Below are 5943 nucleotides of genomic sequence, written 5' to 3'. Positions count from 1 at the left end.
TTAGTTTCTCTAATGCAACAGAATTGCAAGTTTTATGGACTTCCATTGGAAGATCCTCATCAGTTCTTAGCTGAATTCTTGCAAATCTGTGACACTGTCAAGACCAATGGGGTTGACCCTGAAGTCTATAGACTTATGCTTTTTTCTTTTGCTATAAGAGACAGAGCTAGGACATGGTTGGATTCACAACCTAAAGAAAGCCTGAACTCTTGGGAAAAGCTAGTCAATGCCTTCTTGGCAATGTTCTTTCCACCTCAAAAATTGAGCAAGCTTAGAGTGGAAGTACAAACCTTCAGACAAAAGGAAGGAGAATCCCTCTATGAAGCTTGGGAAAGATTCAAGCAATTGATCAGAAGATGTCCTTCTAACATACTTTCTGAATTGAGCATCATAGGTATTTTCTATGATGGTCTGTCTGAACTATCCAAGATGTTATTGGATAGCTCTGTTGGAGGATCTCTTCATCTGAAGAAGACGCCTGCAGAAGCTCAGGAACTCATTGAAATGGTTGCAAATAACCAATTCATGTACACTTCTGAAAGGAATCCTGTGAATAATGGGATAGCTCAGAAGAAAGGAGTTATTGAGATTGATACTCTGAATGCCATATTGGCTCAGAATAAAATATTGACCCAACAAGTCAATATGATTTCTCAGAGTCTGTCTGAAATGCAAGCAGCAACAGGCAGTACTAAGGAAGCTTCCTCTGAAGAAGAAGCTTATGATCCTGAGAACCCAGCAATGGAAGAGGTGAATTACATGGGAGAACCCTATGGAAACACCTATAATCCTTCATGGAGAAATCATCCAAATCTCTCATGGAAGGATCAACAGAGACCTCAACAAGGTTTCAACAACAGTAATGGTGGAAGAAACAGTTTTAGCAATAGCAAGCCTTTTCCATCATCTTCTCAGCAACAGACAGAGAATTCTAAGCAAAGCCACTCTGATTTAGCAACCATTGTCTCTGATCTAATTAAAACCACTCAAAGTTTTATGACTGAAACAAGGTCCTCCATTAGAAATTTAGAGGCACAAGTAGGTCAGCTGAGTAAGAAAATTACTGAACTCCCTCCTAGTACTCTCCCAAGCAATACAGAAGAAAATCCAAAAAGAGAGTGCAAGGCCATAAACACGTCTCACATGGCCGAACCTGGAGAGGAGGAAGAGGCAGTGATCTCCACTGAGGAAGACCTCAATGGACATCCACTGGCCTCCAAGGAGTTCCCTAATAAGGAACCATGGGAATCTGAGGCTCACACTGAGACCATAGAGATTCCATTGAATTTACTTCTACCATTCATGAGCTCTGATGAGTATTCTTCCTCTGAAGAGGATGAAGATGTTACTGAAGAGCAAGTTGCTAAGTGCCTTAGAGTAATCATGAAGCTAAATGCCAAGTTGTTTGGTAATGAGACTTGGGAGGATGAACCTCCATTGCTCATCAAAGAACTGGATGACTTGACTAGGCAGAAATTACCTCTGAAGAGACAAGACCCTGGAAAATTCTCAATCCCTTGTACCATAGGCACCATGACCTTTGAGAAGGCTCTGTGTGACCTAGGGTCAAGTATAAACCTCATGCCTCTCTCTGTAATGGAGAAGCTAGGGATCATTGAGGTACAAGTTGCAAGAATCTCACTGGAAATGGTAGACAATTCAAAGAAACAGGCTTATAGACTTGTAGAGGATGTCTTGGTAAAGGTTGAAGGCCACTACATCCCTGCTGACTTCATAATCCTAGAGACTGGGAAGTGTATGGATGAATCCATCATCCTTGGCAGACCCTTCCTAGCCACAGCAAAAGCTGTGATTAATGTTGATAGAGGAGAATTGATCATTCAAGTGAATGGAGACTCCCTTGTGTTTAAAGCTCAAGGATATCCCTCTGTCACCATGGAGAGGAAGCATGAAGAGCTTCTCTCAATACAGAGTCAAACAGAGCCCCCACAGTCAAACTCTAAGTTTGGTGTTGGGAGGCCACAACCAAACTTTAAGTTTGGTGTTGAACCCCCACATTCAAACTCTAAGTTTGGTGTTGGGAGGTTCCAACATTGCTCTGAACATCTGTGAGGCTCCATGAGAGCCCACTATCAAGCTATTGACATTAAAGAAGCGCTTGTTGGGAGGCAACCCAATTTTTTTTACTTATCTATGTTAAATTTCTATTTTCTTTTGTTAATTTATGTTTTCTGTAGGTTGATGATCATGTGAAGTCACAAAAACAATTGAAAAAGCAAAAACAGAATGAAAAATAGAATTAAAAATAGAACACCCTGGAGGAGAAACTTACTGGCGTTTAAATGCCAGTAAGGGTAGTAGAATGGGCATTAAACGCCCAGTCTAGCACCATTCTGGGCGTTTAACGCCAGAAATGGGCACCAGACTGGCGTTTAACGCCAGGAATGGGCAAGAAGCTGGCGTTAAACGCCAGAAATAGGCAGCAGCCTGGCGTTTAACGCCAGGATTGGCAGCAAGGGGTATTTTGCACACCACATGGTGCAGGGATGAGAAATCCTTGACACCTCAGGATCTGTGGACCCCACAGGATCCCCACCTACCCCACCTCTCTCTCTCTTCTTCACCCATTCACCAATCACCTCAATACCTCTTCCCCAAAAACCCCTCACCTATCAAATCCCACCATTCTCTTCACCACTCACATCCATCCTTCATAACACTCCACCTACCTCACCATTCAAATTCAAACCACTTTCCCACCCAAACCCACCCATAATGGCCGAACCACACCCCTCTCTCCACTCCTATATAAACCCATCTTCACTCCTTCATTTTCACACAACCTAAACACTATCCATCCCCCTTGGCCGAAACACAAAGCCCCCTCCATCTCCTCTATTTCTTTTTCTTCTACTCTCTTCTTTCTTCTTTTACTCGAGGACGAGCAACCTTCTAAGTTTGGTGTGGTAAAAGCTAAAGCTTTTTTTATTTTTCCATAACCATTAATGGCACAAAAGGCCGGAGAAACCTCTAGAAAGAGGAAAGGGAAGGCAAAAGCTTCCACCTCCGAGTCATGGGAGATGGAGAGATTCCTCTCAAGGGTATATCAAGACCACTTCTATGAAGTTGTGGCCAAGAAGAAGGTGATCCCCGAGGTCCCTTTTAAGCTCAAAAAGGGCGAATATCCGGAGATCCGACATGAGATTCGAAGAAGAGGTTGGGAAGTTCTCACCAACCCCATTCAACAAGTCAGAATCTTAATGGTTCAAGAGTTCTATGCCAATGCATGGATCACCAAGAACCATGATCAAAGTGTGAACCCGGACCCTAAGAATTGGCTTACAATGGTCCGGGGGAAATACTTAGATTTTAGTCCAGAAAATGTAAGGTTGGCGTTCAACTTGCCCATGATGCAAGGAGATGCACACCCATACACTAGAAGGGTCAACTTTGATCAAAGATTGGACCAAGTCCTCATGGACATATGTGAAGAGGGCGCTCAATGGAAGAGAGATTCAAGAGGGAAGCCGGTTCAACTAAGAAGGCATGACCTCAAGCCCGTGGCTAGGGGATGGTTGGAGTGCATCCAACGCTCAGTCATTCCTACTAGCAACCGGTCTGAAGTTACTATAGACCGGGCTATCATGATTCATAGCATCATAATTAGAGAGGAAGTAGAAGTTCATGAGGTTATATCCCAAGAACTCTACAAGGTGGCGGACAAGTTCTCTACTATGGCAAGGTTAGCCTTCCCTCATCTCATTTGTTACCTCTGTAATTCAGCTGGAATTGACATATAGGAAGACATCCTCATTGATGAGGACAAGTCCATCACTAAGAAAAGGATGGAGCAAGTGAGAGAACCTCACCAAGAGCATGAGGAAACTCCTCATCATGAAATCCCTGAGATACCTCAAGGGATGCATTTTCCTCTACAAAACTATTGGGAGCAAATCAACACCTTCCTAGGAGAATTAAGTTCCAACATGGGACAACTAAGGGTGGAGCACCAAGAGCATTCCACCCTCCTCCATGAAATTAGGGAAGACCAAAGAACCATGAGAGAGGAACAACAAAGGCAAGGGAGAGACATTGAGGAGCTCAAGCACTCCATAAGATCTTCAAGAGGAAGAACAAGCCGCCATGACTAAGGTGGACCCGTTCTTTGATTTTCTTGTTCTTTATTTTCTGTTTTTCGAAAATTGTGCTTTATGTTTATTTATGTTTGTGTCTTTATTACATGATCATTAGTGTCTTAGTGTCTATGCCTTAAAGCAATGAAAATGAATCCATCACCTTTCTTAAATGAAAAATGTTTTTAATTGAAAAAGAAAAAGAAATGCATGAATTTCAAATTTTAAAATAGTTTAGTTATTTTGACGTGGTGGCAATACTATTGTTTTTCTAAATGAATGCTTGAACAGTGTATATTTTTGAATTTGTTGTTTAAAGAATGTTAAAATTGTTGTCCCTTGAAAGAATGATGGAAAAAGGAGAAATGTTATCTGATGATCTGAAAAATCATAAAATTGATTCTTGAAGCAAGAAAAAGCAGTGAATAGCAAAGCTTGCAGAAAAAAATGCGAAAAAAAAAGAAGAAGAGAAAAAGAAAGAAAAAGAAAAAGCAAGCAGAAAAAGGCAATAGCCCTTTAAACCAAAAGGCAAGGGTAAAATAAAAAAAGGATCCAAGGCTTTGAGCATCAGTGGATAGAAGGGCCCACAGAAATAAAATCCTGGCCTAAGCGGCTCAACCAAGCTGTCCGTAACCATGTGCTTGTGGCGTGAAGGTGTCAAGTGAAAACTTGAGACTGAGCGGTTAAAGTTGAGGTCCAAAGCAAAAAGAAGAGTGTGCTTAAGAACCCTGGACACCTCTAATTGGGGACTCTAGCAAAGCTGAGTCACAATCTGAAAAGGTTCACCCAGTTATGTGTCTGTGGCATTTATGTATCCGGTGGTAATACTGGAAAACAAAGTGCTTAGGGCCACGGCCAAGACTCATAAAGTAGCTGTGTTCAAGAATCAACATACTTAACTAGGAGAATTAATAACACTATCTGGATTCTGAGTTCCTATAGATGCCAATCATTCTGAACTTCAAGGAATAAAGTGAGATGCCAAAACTGTTCCGAAGCAAAAAGCTAAAAGCCCCGCTCATCTAATTAATACTGATCTTCATAGATGTTTTTGGAATTCATTGTATATTCTCTTCTTTTATCCTATTTGATTTTCAGTTGCTTGGGGACAAGCAACAATTTAAGTTTGGTGTTGTGATGAGCGGATAATTTATACGCTTTTTGGCATTGTTTTTAGTATGTTTTTAGTATATTTTAGTTAGTTTTTATTATGTTTTTATTAGTTTTTAAATAAAAATCACAATTCTGGACTTTACTATGAGTTTGTGTGTTTTTATGTGATTTCAGGTATTTTCTGGCTGAAATTAAGGGACCTGAGCAAAAATCTGATTCAGAGACTGAAAAAGGACTGCAGATGCTGTTGGACTCTGACCTCCCTGCACTCGAAGTGGATTTTCTGGAGCTACAGAAGCCCAATTGGCGCGCTCTCAATTGCGTTGGAAAGTAGACATCCTGGGATTTCCAGCAATATATAATAGTCCATACTTTGCCCGAGATTTGATGGCCCAAACCGGCGTTCCAAGTCAGCTCAAGAATTCTAGTGTTTAACTCCAAAACTGGCACAAAAGCTGGAGTTAAACGCCCAAACTGGCACAAAAGCTGGCATTTAACTCCAAGAAAAGTCTCTACACATGGAAGCTTCAATGATCGGCCCAAGCACACACCAAGTGGGTCCGGAAGAAGATTTCTGCATTAATTACTCATTTTTGTAAACCCTAGGCTACTAGTTCTCTATAAATAGGACCTTTTACTATTGTATTTTCATCGATGATCTTTGAGAAGTCTTATGCTATCTTAGACACAATTGAAGGCTGGCCATTCGGCCATGCCTAGACCTTGTTCTTATGTA

At 41.3% G+C, this 5943-nt stretch overlaps 1 non-coding gene across 1 annotated transcript; it reads right to left on the bottom strand.

Moving 5' to 3' along the window:
* Positions 1-267: 267 nt before the first annotated feature.
* Positions 268-371, bottom strand: LOC112752330 (small nucleolar RNA R71). The gene has a single exon (XR_003176772.1). It is a non-coding gene; the product is annotated as a small nucleolar RNA R71 (small nucleolar RNA).
* Between the last annotated feature and the right edge of the window lie 5572 nt (positions 372-5943).

The sequence above is a fragment of the Arachis hypogaea genome, chromosome 15, assembly GCF_003086295.3.
Source record: "Arachis hypogaea cultivar Tifrunner chromosome 15, arahy.Tifrunner.gnm2.J5K5, whole genome shotgun sequence".
NCBI classification, from domain to species: domain Eukaryota; kingdom Viridiplantae; phylum Streptophyta; class Magnoliopsida; order Fabales; family Fabaceae; genus Arachis; species Arachis hypogaea.
The sequence above is the reverse complement of the archived record's forward strand: the minus strand, read 5'-3'. Positions and strand labels throughout refer to the sequence as shown.